General features: G+C 41.0%; 1 long non-coding RNA gene across 3 annotated transcripts in view; it reads left to right on the plus strand.

The window, feature by feature from the left end:
• Nucleotides 1-16015, plus strand: part of LOC118231989 — a 42757-nt gene extending 26742 nt beyond the window's left edge. For all 3 annotated transcript variants that reach the window (XR_004766189.1, XR_004766187.1, XR_004766188.1), the window contains 2 exons: nt 14289-14366; nt 15665-16015. This is a non-coding gene — a long non-coding RNA (uncharacterized LOC118231989). The remainder of the gene's footprint in view (nt 1-14288; nt 14367-15664) is intronic.
• The last annotated feature ends 681 nt before the right edge of the window (nt 16016-16696 follow it).

The following is a 16696-nucleotide window of genomic DNA, read 5'->3' on the forward strand; positions in this document are numbered from 1 at the left end:
TGATGGGAAGAAGAAAAAACTTCCTGCTGTCTTGATTTCCTCTTGAATATCTCTATGGAGATTTTGTGGTAGAGCCAGGGGTACCTGGGCATTTAAGAAAAGGTGGAATTGCAGCTGAGGCTTCCCTGTGCTTTTACTCAGCAGTATTGTAAATACTTATAGCCAGCAGATGGAGCTAGAAAAAATACATTAGAATCTAGAGCTTACAGTTTTCCTTCAACCAGTTATAAAAACCTATAATTCAGTCAACTAGGAACAAGATACTGTAACACCCTAATCATAAAGAAACCCATTGAGCAGGCAATATTTTTTTTCAGTTATTACTTAATAATGGCAACCAAAGGTTTTAACAGGATATTAATGATTTATTTTTGGATAGTTATACAACAGCTGTTTTACCGTGTTGATATGATAATGTTACATGCTCATATTATATATTACTAATTTGTAGTCTTACTTAATGAAGAACATTTAACACGTTGTGCCGATGGTTTAGTGTTATATTTTGGTGTTAAAATATGTATCATCCTGTAGTTAACCTGGTGGTTTCATTGATTGATTTTGGTTTGTGAAACAGTGTGCAAAATAGCATCTGTTTACGGTGATCCAGATTAACGTTGCAATCTTTTATCAGAACCAGTTACGTTACAGATCACGAAATCCGAAGGAAAAGGAAACTGTGAAACCCATTTTAACACCAATAAAGTTTTACAGAAATATGAAGAATTCAGTGTGTAATGAGTACAGAAGAACAATCCCAGGCCTGTCTTTATCTTAGAGTCTTTGGTCTCTTGGATATATGAGAGAACCGCTTTTTTTTCTCTGCTAATGAATGTGCTTCCTGATCCAGCATAGCAACTGATGTAGCTCTTCAATGCCACAACCCCTCATGTGACTCCTGGGAGGTAACTGGGTGCTTCTGAGCAGCGAAAGCCATACTGTAGGTACCTGCAAAGTCACATTACATTTAAGATGCAGGTCAGGGATTCCCCAAATTCTTCTTTTTAAAACTTTTTTTTAAAGAAATTTGTTTCACACCATGCCGCATAAGGCTGATACAGTAGCACACAAATGTGTTAACAAATGTGTGTGTGTGTGTGTGTGTGTGTGTGTGTGTGTGTGTGTGTGAGAGAGAGAGAGTGTGTATGGTATTGTTTCATTATCATTATTTTAGTATTTTATTTTGCTTCCTATACCATGTGTACCTGGTATTGTTGCTATCAATTGCTTTCAAAATAATTGCATATAAAATATTTAAAATATAGTTTGATTAAAGCTATATATAGCATTCAGCTGAAGCACTTGTCTTTAGAACAGTAATGCACCCCCACAGTCTGGAAGGAAATCCAGTCCAAACCAATGCTCCCTGCTTCTAATAGTTCAGGGGAAAGAAGGGCATGCATACCCCCTTTAAATGCTTTGCCTGCAAGGTATTGCTTATTCAGGTCAAGTCATGTCATTCGGTGAAACCCCAACAGTGTCAGAATAAAGATTACAAAAAGTAATAGCTATGTTCAGAATTGGGGGAAATGTGGCATGAACAATTAAACTTTATTGAGTGTGAAGGCAAACTTTCCTTGGAGTTATTTCACCTGTGTGAAGCACAAAGCTTGTTTCAGGCACACCATGTTGCTTTCCCTAAAGCCTGACTTCCATATAAAATTATCTATAAATAATTTCACTGTGATTTTGTTTGTGATACCAATGTGGCCTTGTGTCTTCCTCCCTTGAGTTTAACCACGTAAAACCTGAGACAATTTCAGTCTACAATTTGAAATATGACCTTTCAAAAACAGTATTGTATCTGAGAGCTTATTTATCTTTCCAAAAACAGTCTTGTATCTGAGAGCTTATTTATCTTTCCAGAAGATAATGTCATCCTATTCTTCTGTGCAGCATTACCAGAGAGTGAGACAAGATGTTCCCAAGGCAAGGAAAATTTTAACCACATGTGTACTGATTACAAATTATGGAGTACAGAACCAAATCAAGGCGAAAAAAATACATTATGGAGGGCACTATATATATGTGGTACAGGCCAAAAGTATTAGGCCACTTGTGTTCTGTTACATTTACAAATTTACTGCTCACAGTTTGGTTGCAGGAGCACTAAATGTCTGAGCTGAGAAATCTCAGCACACTGGTGTGCTGGCCATGAGGGGACTTGCATGAAGGGGTTAAATAAAGGCTGTGAATCTGCACTGTAACCACATACTGTATGTTTGTTTACAAACAGAGTACAGAGCCAGATCAAGATCTTTGTGCCTTTCATGCTCATACCGGAAAGAGCACGGAACAGTTTATACCTCTGTCTCCAGAAGAAAATTTAAAATGGATATAAATGGATTTGGAAAACATAAAATTTAATAGATAAATTTACTAAATAAAACTCTTGTTGGAAATGCTTGACTCTCCGCAGTAACATAAATTGCTGTTTTAACTCAAATCAGCATCATATCTTATTTTTGCCTCTCTCCCCAATTAATGTAAGTGGACTCAAGCGCCTTTCATGTCTATGCCCAAGATTTAGAGCTTGCAGCCAAGAAGGTAGGAGTAGAGACTGTGTGTATTGCCTATCATTGAATTGATGAATTTGCATAATCACAAGCATTCGGTATATCATGCAATAAAGAGGGATGCAGTGACACGTATGGCACAGATACAAGCCAGTTTCCGTCTCTTCAGAAATCAGCTTCTTTTCAGGTTCTGGGCAAAGCTAAAATGCCTGCTGGCTTTGGTATATGTATAACTGCTGTACCCCAGACGATAATCAGGAGCCAGTAATATTTGTTTCTGTGCTTCTTCTGGGGTGGCATGTACTTGAAAATGAAAGACAATGGGCAATGAGAATTACTGTACCAACCCATCATGGCCTTTTATCCTCTTGACATATGTTTCAGTTCTAATCTACTACGAGTCAGTTTTAAATATACAGATTACACACAAAAACTAACGTTATGGCTACTTACTCGCAAGCTAAGATAACTAGATAACTAATTTACATAACTTGGATAACTAAATTACAGAGTTAGCTCTAACAAAACATGATATGAGCAGAAATTATGCTGGATTACATGTTTATAAACCTGTGAATGCATGAATTGTACTAGTAAGAAGATCTCCGGTGTGGATGCTTGCTGATTGTCACCGGGCATTACATTGAAAATTTATTCTTGTACGATTTATTGCGAAGAATAATTGAATTTTGCACTGAAGATGGCTGTGTACTCACTATGTGTGTTCAGAGCATAGAACTGTGTGGTTTGGGACACAGCTAGGGCTATAAATAAAGAAAAAGACTATTGGGTGCTGCGCAGACTAGAGTGCTTCGATTTAACTCTCACGTGATACATTTTTTCAAGAACAATGCCCAATGGGTCTGTGTACTCTAGCCCCTTCCCCCACCACAATGTTTTTTTGTTTGTTTTTTGTTCTTTACAAAACCTGTCAGCACACTCTGCACATAAAAGCAAGCAGTTTGATCTGTCCATTTGTAAACACACTTACGCTTTTTTGAAGAGTCCAGACATGATCCCTGAGTAGGAGGAGAGGGGTGGAGGGAGGTAGAGCTTCTTCAAACACCGAGGCAATGTAATGGAATAAGATTAAATGACCTGTATCTGTATTATCCACAACAAGCAGACAGTAGGGCCTCACACGCCTTTATAAATGATGCATAACACCTTCATGAACAGGGTATTACTAAGTTATAAAGCATTTATAAACAAATGCAGATGTGTATGATGGGTAACATAGGGTGAATATACTGTATGGTCCCACGTGCATTCAATCTCTCTGTCACTGTGTCAGCTGTGAATTGAATGTCAGGACAGGACTGCAGTGTTTTTGGAAACCTGGCTAAAGCAGCAATGTCACATCCATGATGACAACATATTTGCTGTAAAAACATTGCTTCTAATTATACTTAATGTAAAGCATGACTATGGGATTTATGGATTTGGTCCTGTTTGCAAAGGTGAGGGTTTAACTGAACTGAGCTAACTTACTTCTTGAGGACCAGCACACACACACACACACACACGTGCGCACGCACACACGCACACACCCGCACACAGGCACAGAATGTGATAGGGCATCTCAATTGCTCGCCACACCCTTTTTTTTTTTTTCATCACACACTTGATATTTTCCTCTTCTCCAGATTTCTATCACACACTAGTGTAATTTCCCTCCTGTCTCTCACAGGCCAGAGTTCCCTCTCAGGCAGGAGCAAACATGGACATCATTGAAATTCTGAGCGGTCTCCCCAAAGCGCATCCCCCCCCACTCCCATGAGCCCCCCCAACCGTACCCCCGCCATGTTGTCATGTGCTTCACGACAAGCTCTGGAGCATCTGGTGATAAATAAACACATGGGTTATGGTGCGACGCTGTGAGCAAGAGAAATAGCCAGAGCCCGGAGCCCTGTGCTGTAATGAAGAGAAACGCAGATGCCAGGCCTGGGACTCGTCCCTCGTGTGTCAGAAAAAAGGGGAGGCACAGGGAACCTTATGATGGACAGGCAATCTCACCGGGCTTAATCAGCCGTGCATTACGCTTCATTTTAGGACACGTAAACTATGGGATGTCCATTAGGGGCCGTCTGTCACTGCACGGTTTGTTTGTTTGGAGATATTTATTTTCAAGGGAGTGTTGGTTTTGGTTTTTACTTTGTGGAATGGAATTATGGACTAGATACTGCCTTTTAAGCGTATTTATTAACTTCTTTCTCTGAAATGTGAAAGCGTTAATATGTATCTGCTAGCTACGCCTACAAGGGAATGAGGAATGATGTTCCTTAGACCTTTTAAGCAGAACTTAAAGTTCCCTTAATGGGAACTGTGAACATTGCCATTGAAAATATAAGAATATAGGAGTTTGATGTGAAACATTAATTTACCTGAAAAAATACTGTCAGCAAAATCTAAAAAGTCTTAACTCTACATTGTGGAGTTTTCTGGAGTAATATTTTTTTGAAGGAGAGCGGAGGTGCTTAAAATAGAATTATTCTAGCAGACTGGGCACTTACATATACCAGTAGTTATCCCTGTCTTGCACAGAGATCAGACCCAATGAGATGCTTCTCACCCTGTCATGAGTGCAGCGATAACTACCCCACAAGTCATTACAGATACTTCTAAAGATCAACCTCTATCGTATGGGCCTATATATATATATATATATATATATATATAGAGAGAGAGAGAGAGAGAGAGAGAGTGTAACTGACCTCTGTCCATGTCCTACAATTGCATCTGTCTCTAATCAAGGCGGAAGGCCCCATTCCAGTGCAGCTGCAAAGCCCCAATCATTAACAAGAGGCGCAGATAGGGAACATAGGCCTGAGAATTTGATACTTGGCTTTTAGAAATCCAGCAATAAGCTGTTCCATTTCTTTGAATTAGGGGTGCCACGATGAGCCCCTGACTTGTGGATTATGATTTTGGAACAATCTCAGCATTGCCTGTTCCACATTTCATACACACTGACAAAATCAATTGTAACACACATACATGTCCGTTTTTATTTTGGTACAAAAATCCAACACCAAACATTCATTTATTTTATTTTGTTCATTTTTCCCATTCCTAAACTAATTTTAGGGAATCCTGAACTATTTTTTTTTTACATAAATCATGACAAAATTCATGTACCGTGTCAGAATTAGCTAAAAAAATCTTTTTACCTGCAGTCCCTTGGCATGTTAACACAAATAAAGTTGCATGCAAATACAATGTTCCTGCATACCACTCCACGGCTGGTGTATACTGTGCGATCAGTAATGAAATGGCTTCGACCATGTAGCATATGTTCAAGTTCAATTTTTTATAGTGATGGTAAGATCTTTGGACATTAAAGTGCGGTGTGCATTGAGGTGAGGGAGTATGGAAGCCTAAGTATGTTTGAAGCCTGCAAATGCGATTTACCTTCCATCATGTTATGAATTTGGATGGAAAGTTTCTGTTTCTGAATGGAGTTGCCTAGGGGACACCATGTTCTCATAGATGTGTGGATATTAGCGGTGGCCTGTGCCTTTCTAGTAATCCCATCGGATTTGCATCTTGGTGCCAAGCTACCGTGTACAGTGAAGGTTTTCTTTTCGGTCCCACATGAATCTCACACAGAAATATCAGCTGACACATAACATAATCCTGGCCCCTTTCAGCCTGTCAGCCTGAGTCAGAGCAACTTGTCTCATGTGAAATGGAAATATGCCCCATAGGTCATGGTGTATACATACTGGAACAACCCCGTCGTTTTCAGGTTTCTGGAGTTTTCTTTTGTGCATGTGCAAGCTGAATTTCAATCGCGGTCCTTGTTTTGTTTACAAGCTAGGTTTTGTTAGTGGTAATCAGTCTCAAGCTCAAGACTGGAGCACTCATCAAACATTTACATCTACTGTAGATTTCTTGGACCTCTCTTCTCCCATATTGTTGCTGAATTGTAATTGGCAAAGATCTTTGGAAAGCTGGGAACATGAAACAAAACAGAGCGTATATAATTATAAATGATTTTGAACTGGTTTGGTGTACTCAATATATGGTGTATGTCAGTATGACATGACCATTAAAAAGAAAATATGTATTTGCTGTGTGTGCACTCCAAATTAATGGTTTTCATGCTGTGAAACAGATCATCATTTTAAATGGATCTCTCTCTCTCTCTCTCTCTCTCTCTCTACATATATATATATATATAAGCAAAAAAAAACTGCAGCAGCACTTCTCTGACAATAGTCCAGCTCCCTCTAAATCGCACATCTATGACAATGAGCATGAACGGATGATGAATGGAATCAGTAAATGCGTCCCTTTCCTTGGTTTGTTTATTATGTGAAAACAGAGAGCTCAGCGGTGAAAAGGGGACTTTGAGGACTTGACTAATAAAGCCCCTCAGGTGTAACACAGTGAAGACTCAGAGTGATGCTATTGATCAGTGGCCAGCGCCAGAAAGCCTGGCTACTGTTATTAAGGTGCGTGGGCATACACAATATGTTGCAATTATTACCCTGGGAATCCCTCCACCTTTCAAACACTCATAAACCAAACCCTGTGCACATACACATATGTGCACATACAAACGCACACTCACCTTCTGGCATACAAACTCACGTGCATTCACTGTACGTATGCCATCACACACATACACACACACATAGACAAAGGCTCCTTGCTCAGGAATTTAAAACATTTCTGAGAAAATCCTCCAATTTCTGTATGGAATCTTCCACCTCAACGCACGACCTTTGCAATCATTACCACCATGTCAGAAGGGCGATGGCACCTTCTTTAAACAATCTCCTGGTAGATTTGCCTCCGCGGCTATAATGGCTTTTTCCAGCGGGTTGATTGTCAGGCCAGTGCTGTGGCTAGTGTCAGAGAAGCCAGGGAAAGCCATTAGCGAGGCTTTGTACCCATATGTACCTGCTGCTCACGTGTGAACGGGTCTAATGCGTTTCCCCCCGAGCTCTCGCACTCCCCTTCCTCTAAGGCTTTGCGAGCAGCAGCACCTGAAGCTAAAAAGCAGGGAGCAGGGAGTGGCGATGACACCACTTCCTTCCTATCCAAATATCAAAGTGGGCCGGTGTTTAATGGAATTGTCCGAAATGTGGATTGGTGCGAAATGAACCAAATTTTTGGAGAAGTGGAGAATTGGAGGAGAAGTGCTGTGAAGGAAACCCATGCACTCCTCAGAGGGAGTCACCTCCAATCCAGTGACTATTTTAGACTTTACATGTCATGTAGTACTTCTGGAGTACTACCAGCAATTGGAGAAAAGGCATATCTCTCACTGATGACAACTGGCAGCATGTGGTTACCTGCTGAATTGCTAGGATATGCTAAAGTGGCAGTAACATGAGTTACCTTGTCTACGTTAATGTCACCCTGCTCTTGTTGTGATGATACCAATTATGTCTCACCAATGTAGTCTCCCAGCCATTGCTGGCTAATGGTACGTCCAAACCTTATATCCGCTCAAGTGTGAGATTTCAGGGCAAAGCCTGAGGTCATATGCATTTGCTGACTGAGCCATTTGGGGTCATGAAGCCTAGCTTCTCCCTTTCCTTGCCATCACTCTACATCATTGTGTCACTGCTGGCAAGCGCGGAGCCTTGTTTCAGGAGGACAGCCCCTCGGCTGCAGTGACATGTCCAGTGGTTGACAGCTGGTAATGCTTGGTGGGTATTCAGCAAACTGACAGGTGTGGCTTTCTGATTGGAAGGTCCACTCACAGATGACCAGGCAGCAAGGTGACGGATGTCTCTCTGTATATGTAACAAGTAGCAGCTCGTATTAAAGTGGGAATTGCATTACAGAACACAATAAATATTTTATAAACTGCAATAAGGGCAAATTAAATTAAAAGTATTAAGTATTAATATATTTACATTATTAATGCACATTATGAGTATATGAATAAGCATTACCAGTAATTGATTTTTTTTTTCTATGAATAATGTATCAAATTTAATTTGCCACATTTAAATTTAAGTTGTGCCTGTCACCTGCCACCTTCTCTGGAAATCAGTCACTCCTCATTCATCAGAAAATACTCGCGCACAAAAAAAAATATGGCCAGTGAATCTGTGGGTATGCCTTTATCCCCCAACCCAAGCACTCTATTGAGTGTACATATGGAAAAGCATTTGGTGTTTGTTTTTTTCCCTTCCTCCCCTGGACGTGGTGAGCATTAGCTAAATGCCACAAGCACAAACTCTGACACCATTCCAGCACCACCACAGTAGCCAAAGAGCCACAATATGGAGGATAGATGATGGAGAGCGATAAATGGGAAGAAGTTAAAGAGGGGAGGGGGCAAGATATGATTAATGGAAGGGGTCGGGGGGGACTGAGTGCAGGGTTGGGGGGATGGTGGGGGGGGGGTGAAATGGTTAGAAAAAATCACTGCTGTTGTATGTTCCAGTAGGAAACTTAAACTGAATTATATCCATCTGTATACATGGATGATAATAATAATAATAATAATAATAATAATAATAATAATAATAACACGTTTTTGTTACAGAAAAACAGAGCTGTGCTATATTCTAATGTTATCCTGGCATATACTACATGGAGGAAATCAAAGTAAAGATCTAGGCCATGCCAAAAACATATTTTGTTCTACACAGGACTGTTTACTGCTAAAACACCTCTCCACAGAGTCATCCCTATCAGTAGATAGATCATGCACTGAGGTTAGTGCCCCACCTTTTCCCATGTATCGGAGGGGCCCCCAAATTATTTTTTGCTTATGGCCCCCAAAAATCTAGGGACAGCTCTGCCTCTCCATCACTCCAGACCCACACTGGTTACCAGACAGCCACACCAGAAGGTGCTTCCTCACAATTCCTTTTCCACACCTGCGGATCCCTGCACTAATCACTGTCTCCAGAGGAGGCAAGGGCAGCTGCTCACCCTACTGTGTGTGTGTGTGTGTGTGTGTGTGTGTGTTTGTGTGTGGGTGTGAGTGTGCATGTACGTGTATTAGGGTTAACATGTGAGAGTAAGTGACAGTTTTCATGTCTACATATTGTTTGGAAAAAAAATATTTGATTTTATATGTTATGATAATATAGGCATAGTACTGTAATACTTAATGTGATCAACAAAAGCATAGGTCTTCATTAACGTCTGAAATCCATAGTGTGTTCCCATACCCTGACTGATATAAAAATCTTCAGACTTCTGCGAATGCACCACATCAAATCTATATTTTTTTCTGCCAGCAGAGAACAATTTACCATGATCAGAAAAAAGAGAGAATTTGGCGCAAAACAAATAGTGCAATTAGCTGAGACGCTCGCGATTCTCCGGTAATGGATTACAAAGTGGAACTCAATCAGGCTGGTCATTCCCTAGCGGCGGTGTATTGCAGAACCGAGCCCGACTAGCCCACAATCCTGGCCTGAGTGGCTGGGGATCTGTGTGCGCGGGTGGCTCGCTGACAGATGGCATGCCAGCGCCAGGTGCTAGGAAGGGAGTCTCAGCTGGGTGGGCTTGTGTTGGCATGCAGCGCACCCCCACAGGCATCTCCAAAGTTACAGTCTCTCTTTGGTCAGCCTCCAGACACACATTCGGTGAGGGGGGCTGCAGTCAGACACATCCGGGGGAGGGGGCAGGGCAGGGAAAGCTCACAGATGCGTTCTCCTCCCCCAGTGAGACCCCGGACTGAGAAACCTGTATTTAATCAACACATGGAACCACCCACCAGGCACACTGCCCAAATATCAACATTTATTTACTTTAAAATTAAGCTCCAATTCTTCTGCTTGTTTTGAACGTGCTTAAAAACAAGCACCTAGTCCAATAGCCTGCGTGAAATCAGTATACACCATCCATCTATCTATTTTCAAAATCGCTTACTCTTGGTCAGGGTTGAGGGTTGAGAGAGCCTATTCCTGCATACAGTGGATGAAAGCGAGAAATACTGTACATCTTGGACAGGTCACCGATTGATTTCCCACACATTATTCACACACATTCAGACAACATGAACAGCTTAGACTCTCCAATTCAGCTAACCCGCTTGCCTTTGAGAAGATGCAAACTCCACACAGAAAGGACCTTGACCTTGGTGCCTTCTTGCTGTGAGCTGGCAATGCTATTCACTGCACTACTGTGCCACCCCCTGTGTAGACCGGCATATCAGATTTAGAGCATAATTATTTCAAATGCATGATGAAAATAACGAATGTGTTTGCCAGGCTTTTTCAGCTAGCTGGCTGTCTCTCTATCCAATACCTTTGAGATAAATCTTGTTAACTAATTTAATGTTCTGAGAAAAGTGAGAAAAAAACAGACTCCTGAATATATGCCTTTCAGCTGTGAATAGCTTTTACTGAATATTTTGCGCAAATATATCCAACAGTGTTTGCAAAATATCTCTCCCATCTTATTGCTGATTAACTGGTAAACACACTGACCTGCGATACATGCGATTTGTCATGATTTTATTGTTTCAGTATATAAAACATATGGTCCAGATACATTTAGCAATCTGTTATTTACACCTGAGAGTCAATGTGTGTTGCACCGCCTTCATTTTAGCTAATTAGCCAGCCATGATAGAAATGCAAACATTTACTATGGGTGAATATTTGTACAGGTGGAATAGTTGCCAGTTGGTGGAGGTGGTGAAAGTGGCACAATGTGAATTGTGAAACACTCACACACAATCTACACTGTCCTGGTTGTCAGTGGGTACAGGTGTCAGTCCAATTTCTGAAACTGTTCAACTTGAAAACGTGTCAAAACTGCTGTATATTTTGTTCCAGGGTGGGTTGGATCTGGTCAGACCAGAGAATTGACGGGAACTGATGCCATTTCCCTGCCTGTTTCAGATGGTTTGGCCTGGTATTTCCTTTGGCATGTTCACGCAACTCTTCGGCATCCTGCAGAGCTCTGATTGGCCAGCTTGGACATCAGTGTAGCCCCAGGCTTCTGTTGGCTGCCTAATACAGCTGAAATGTTGCCCAGTGAATGAATCTGTAATGATGGCATCCTTGCTCGAAAAAACAACACTCAAACATTCTTATCTTAAGAAAGGGAGAGTGATTTGTAACAGTTAAGTGTAATCATTGTCATAGTTACATCTAGTTACATCTAGTTGTGAACAGTAAATTACAATTTCAGCTGAACTGTGTGAGAAAAATAGACTTAGATGTTGAGGAGTCAGTATCCTTGCTCTTCCTGGTTTCCCTGGAGATGTGCTGTAAAAAATGACGTTAGTAATTGAATACAAAAGGGCTTTAGCTGAACGAAAAAGTCTATGAAGTAAGCTTAAACCAACCAAAAAGGTACTCTAGAGGAGGTGGGGATTTTGTAGCACAGCACCCACTGTTTCCAGAAAAGTTTGTTTTGTTCACAACAGAGAGGCAAGCAGTGTACAGTAAACATCAATAGAACATCAGTTCAGTGCTTAAGTTCATGACACAACCAAAACAACCAGCCATTTGTTATCACTGTGCTGAAAATACGATCATGCAGGTACTCCCAAGGAAGAAAAAAAAATAAAAAAACAGGCTTTCACAGGAGTTGTCCGGGTGCAATTGTTTCCTTGCAGCGTGGAGTGGCAGCTGAGGTGCGGTGTGGGACGTTGGTACAGAACTTCAGTAGTACCCTCCGGGGAATCGTTCTTAAGCCCTGTATGCCATATGGTTACCCAGGGAAATCAAGGGTAGAGGCCCTGTTACCACGGGCTCCTTTAACAGCTGTGAATTTTCTCGTTCCCTTCGGAACACGAAAATGAGCTGGCAAGGTCACACTGCGTATCAACACGTTGCGGCGAGGTGTTGAGAGCAGGGTGTTAGGGGAGAGAATGGATGGTTCTGAAGAGACAGGTATTGTGGTCGAATGCAGGGGGGTGGAAATGGAGAGGGTGCAGCAATGTGGGTGCTGATGCTGATGGAGGTATGGAGAGAGGTACAGTAGAGAGGTGGAGATGTGGGTGGATGAGATTATGATGACTTAATGATGGATTACTATGGGACTTTATGCACTGTGTGGCTGCTGCTTGTGTTTTGTTTTCTTATATTCTTATATATCTTGAATAATATTTGAGAAAATCCCAGGTCAGTTTGGCCCAAAGTGCATTCATGAGGGTTTTCGAAAGTGGTGCACGCTTGTTTATTACTGGCAAAGTGGACACAGTTAAACATTGGAATGTGGATGAAGTGTGGGCTCACATCAAGCATTGTGTAGGCCAGCAGATAGTTCCATGGGGCCGAGATAAAAGAGGTAGAAGAAGGCTGATATTTAGAGTCAGTCGAGAGCTTTCTCTCTTCTCCGTTCTGCCTTGGAGCCAGTGATGCATCAAACTTAACCTCTGCCTGTGAGGAATCGAGCAAAGACAGGAAGACAGAGGGAGAGAGAGAGCAAGAAGGGGAAAGAAAGAGAGAGAGAGAGAGAGAGACAAAAATTTCTTTGGTGAGCCAGAGAGAGATTTCATTTTATTCATTTACCAAATTGTTGTTCTGAATATCATCTCTATTTTATCTTATTGTTTGCACTATGGCTCTATTGGATGTAGTTGGTACTTTGTTGTGTATGTCGGATACATCACAAGTTTTTGCCTCATTAAAATTTTCTTGCTTGGACATATATGCTTAATTAGTTGTTTTTCAATATTTTTTGTATTACCATTTATTAACAAAGAAAACTAAAATAAATCTTAATATTATAATATAAATTTTAATATTATATTAATCCTGGGCCTAAGACAATAATATTTACCACAAGTTCCCTGACCATTGGGCCCCCCCTCCTCCTTCAGGGCCTGGGCAACATACCCAGTTATCCCCCCCCCACCCCTGTCAGTGGCCCTGTGTTTAGTTGATCATAAATTTGAAATGTCTGACTTGTTTTGGTACCAAGGATTTCAAATAAAATATGGAAAAACCTCCTCAAGTGGCCAGAAAGAATTTCTTGGTTGTGATTGGTTGTTAATGGCATTGTGGAAGTCCTTTGGAACTTTTGTGTATAAAACCGCAGTCAAGCTTGCTAAAAATGGCTTTCACCCCTGTCTTAATACCTTGTGCAATGACCACCACAGTTTCCATCTTAATATTATTGCAGGCAATGGATAGATTCCCGGCAGTCCATCTTGTGGTTTCAGTTCTGATTCAGAACCCACAACTTCTACCCTATAACAGACTCACCTCCTTGTCATGTCCTCCTTTTATATCTTGACCCTTAAATCCCAGTTTCCCACATGAGTTATTTGCCAAAGCCGCATGGTCATGTGACTTATAATCTCCAACCAACTTTCACATGCACATGCCCACATTCAGAGTTTTTCTCTGATGGGGCGACATAGCTCAGGAGGTAAGAGCGGTTGTCTGGCAGACGGAGGGTTGCCGGTTCTTTCCCCCGCCCTGGGCATGTCGAAGTGTCTGAGCAATTGTCTTTGAACAATTGCGCAATTGCTCCCAACGAGCTGATTGGTACCTTGCATGGCAGCCTTTCACCGTTGGTGTGTGAGTGTGTGTGTGAATGGGTGAATGAGAGGCATCAATTGTAAAGGCTTTGGATAAAAGCGCTATATAAATACAGCCCATTTACCATTTACCATTTGCTACTGTGCTTGTCTCTGGGAGCGTATCTATGCTCCCAGGGTCCTAGGACCTTGGGAACATAGTACCCTGGGAACATAGGACCCTGGGAGAGCACATATGTAGAGCTGGGGAACATAGGACCCTTTGTCATGTTCCCATTATGTGCTATATAAATCTGGGGAACATAGGACCCTGGGAACATAGGAATGACCCCCTTGTCTTTCCCCATTAGCTCAACATGTCCTTTCCCTGTCAGAAAATGAGGTCTCATCAGGAAATCATCTACATGGAACCTCTACCCAGGCATGCCGTAAGTACCAACGGATCAATTGGCCCTTCATTTTATAATTGGTCACGTTTCTTTGACTGCTTACCACTGATTACTGTAATTAGAGTGAAAGAAGCAAACTGAGTAATGATACCTTAGCATTGTTTTTCTTTAGGAATAGATAATGGGCATACACTTCTTTGCTCTAAGTACTGTATGTTTTGTTTATGCGAGGGACCGGGCACATGAATGAAATCACCAATCACATTGAGACACTTTCACTCATCTGACACATGATGACACATCACACTTTGATCCTTAATGGAATCGCTAATGTACTGTCGATGCAGACACACTCATGTTCACACATGCATGCAAGAAGCACAATCATCAAGTCCTTTCACTTTTCTTTCACACTTTTAATAATACAAAACAATGCAAACATAATAACTAGTGACACCAGTTTATATAGGGCAGTTAGGGCAGTTTTCCCTCCTGCTATTCAGTCAGCAAGACATCGCTTGGACTTTCTAGTCAGGTCAGCATTGCCCTTTCCCAGTAATCTACATCAATTCCCAGTAATTAAACACAGATGATTGACAACTATGTACCCACACTGTCACATGCTGTCTTTCGTGCACAGATCTGCAGATATGCTGCAGAAATTTTGGGCAAAAAAGTTTTTTGTGCAAAGCAGTTGGAAGTTGGCATACAAAAATAAATATTTTGCAGAAGTGTAGGCTTAAATGAAAAATGAAAGGCAGAAATATCTGAACTTAGATGAAATAAAAATGTATAGATTTAAACATTTTGATAAAGTTTGATCATGATCTGTTGTTGAACAGTCTCCTCTGTCCTTCTTTTGCTGTGCTTCGTGCAAATTTGTCCATCCAAATCTTTCTGCATTAGAGGAGTTGGTTGAAGCAGACAAGTATTGCCTTCTGCACAATACTTGGAATTATTTTTTTCCGCCTCTGTCCCAGAACTCACCGAGGGTCAGTGCAGTGCCTTGTTTGTGTGCCAATCATTTTTAATTACAGTACTCATCATGGTGTCACAGTGTGAGCATTACGTGTTAAAATAACTCTATTTGGCTTTTAACTTGTAATTAGCTTTACCCAAGACAATACAGGTACATCATTGAAATCAGCCTCACTGTTTTCAGTAGGCATTGTTTGATGCTATTGGTGACCGAGCTGTAGCTCCCGGCATCAATGCACACATTGTAAGAAAGACTTCCGATTCTGACATAACAGATTTTCTTGCAGACCAAATTGTGCAAAGCATAATTGTCCATGCCATCTGTTGACTAATCTGTGGTCATATTTTCTTGATTCCAGTCATCAGCCTGCAGCACTTCTACCTAACTGGCTTTGGGGGACTATCCCTGCCATTTCTTGCATATCTATTTAAAGAGGCAGGTAATTTACGATCGTCGGTTGCTTGCAAGTGGAATGTCTGAATTCAGAAATGCATACAAAATGCATCGCTGTGACTTCTGCCCACTGCTCAGCTCTGCTTTTTCTCTGAAAGAGCATTCCCCTTCATTGTTTCTTCCAGACAGTGATTGATGTTTTTCGTCTGTAAATGCCAGTCTATTGTTGTTGCTTTTTTGTGCCTGTACGGATTCATTGTATGTAAATGGTAAAAAATAAATTGACTCCAGTATGCTGTATGCCAGGCAGGTAGTGTTGCACCCACTGTCTCAGAATTTTTTTGTTGTTGTTGTGTGTTTAGCATTCTGTCCATGTTCCATTCCTTCCTCTCACTTGGTGTAGCCTTACGTCATATAATTACCCTTATGGAGCTCAGAATTGTTTAGTTAGTCAGGTGGTTGCGAAAACCAATGCCTGCACTGAAACCAAATGGATTTAGATGGTAACTCAAGTTGAAAACATTTTGGACTACGTGCCCTAGATAAAATGGTGTACCTAATAATAATGTAAAACAATCAATTTCTATTACAAACAAGCTGAACACAATGTTATGTTGTTCTTTTATTTTTAAAATTTTATTTTACGGTTAGACCCCTGGAGATTAAAATCTCTTTTACAAGAGAGACCTGACCAGGAAGGGCAACACATTTGCATTTAGACAATACAACATAAAAAAAAAACACAAAAGAACAAGGACAAGCAAAATGTAAAAAAAAAATACAGTCAAGTGCCAAAAGCAATCAAATTACAGCAATTTCCTATAGAATTTGTTTTCCTGCCTTAAACTTATTAAACTTAAAGCATACGTTCTAGAGTAAAGTTATCTGACTGTCAATGGATTGGAGATTTCATGTATATATGGGCACCATGCTTTGACAGATGGTCTGCCTGATATCCCCTTGAAGTGACATGTATGATAATGGTCCAGTAACAGAC

This window comes from Anguilla anguilla, chromosome 7, assembly GCF_013347855.1.
Source record: "Anguilla anguilla isolate fAngAng1 chromosome 7, fAngAng1.pri, whole genome shotgun sequence".
In the NCBI taxonomy this organism is placed as follows: Eukaryota; Metazoa; Chordata; class Actinopteri; order Anguilliformes; family Anguillidae; genus Anguilla; species Anguilla anguilla.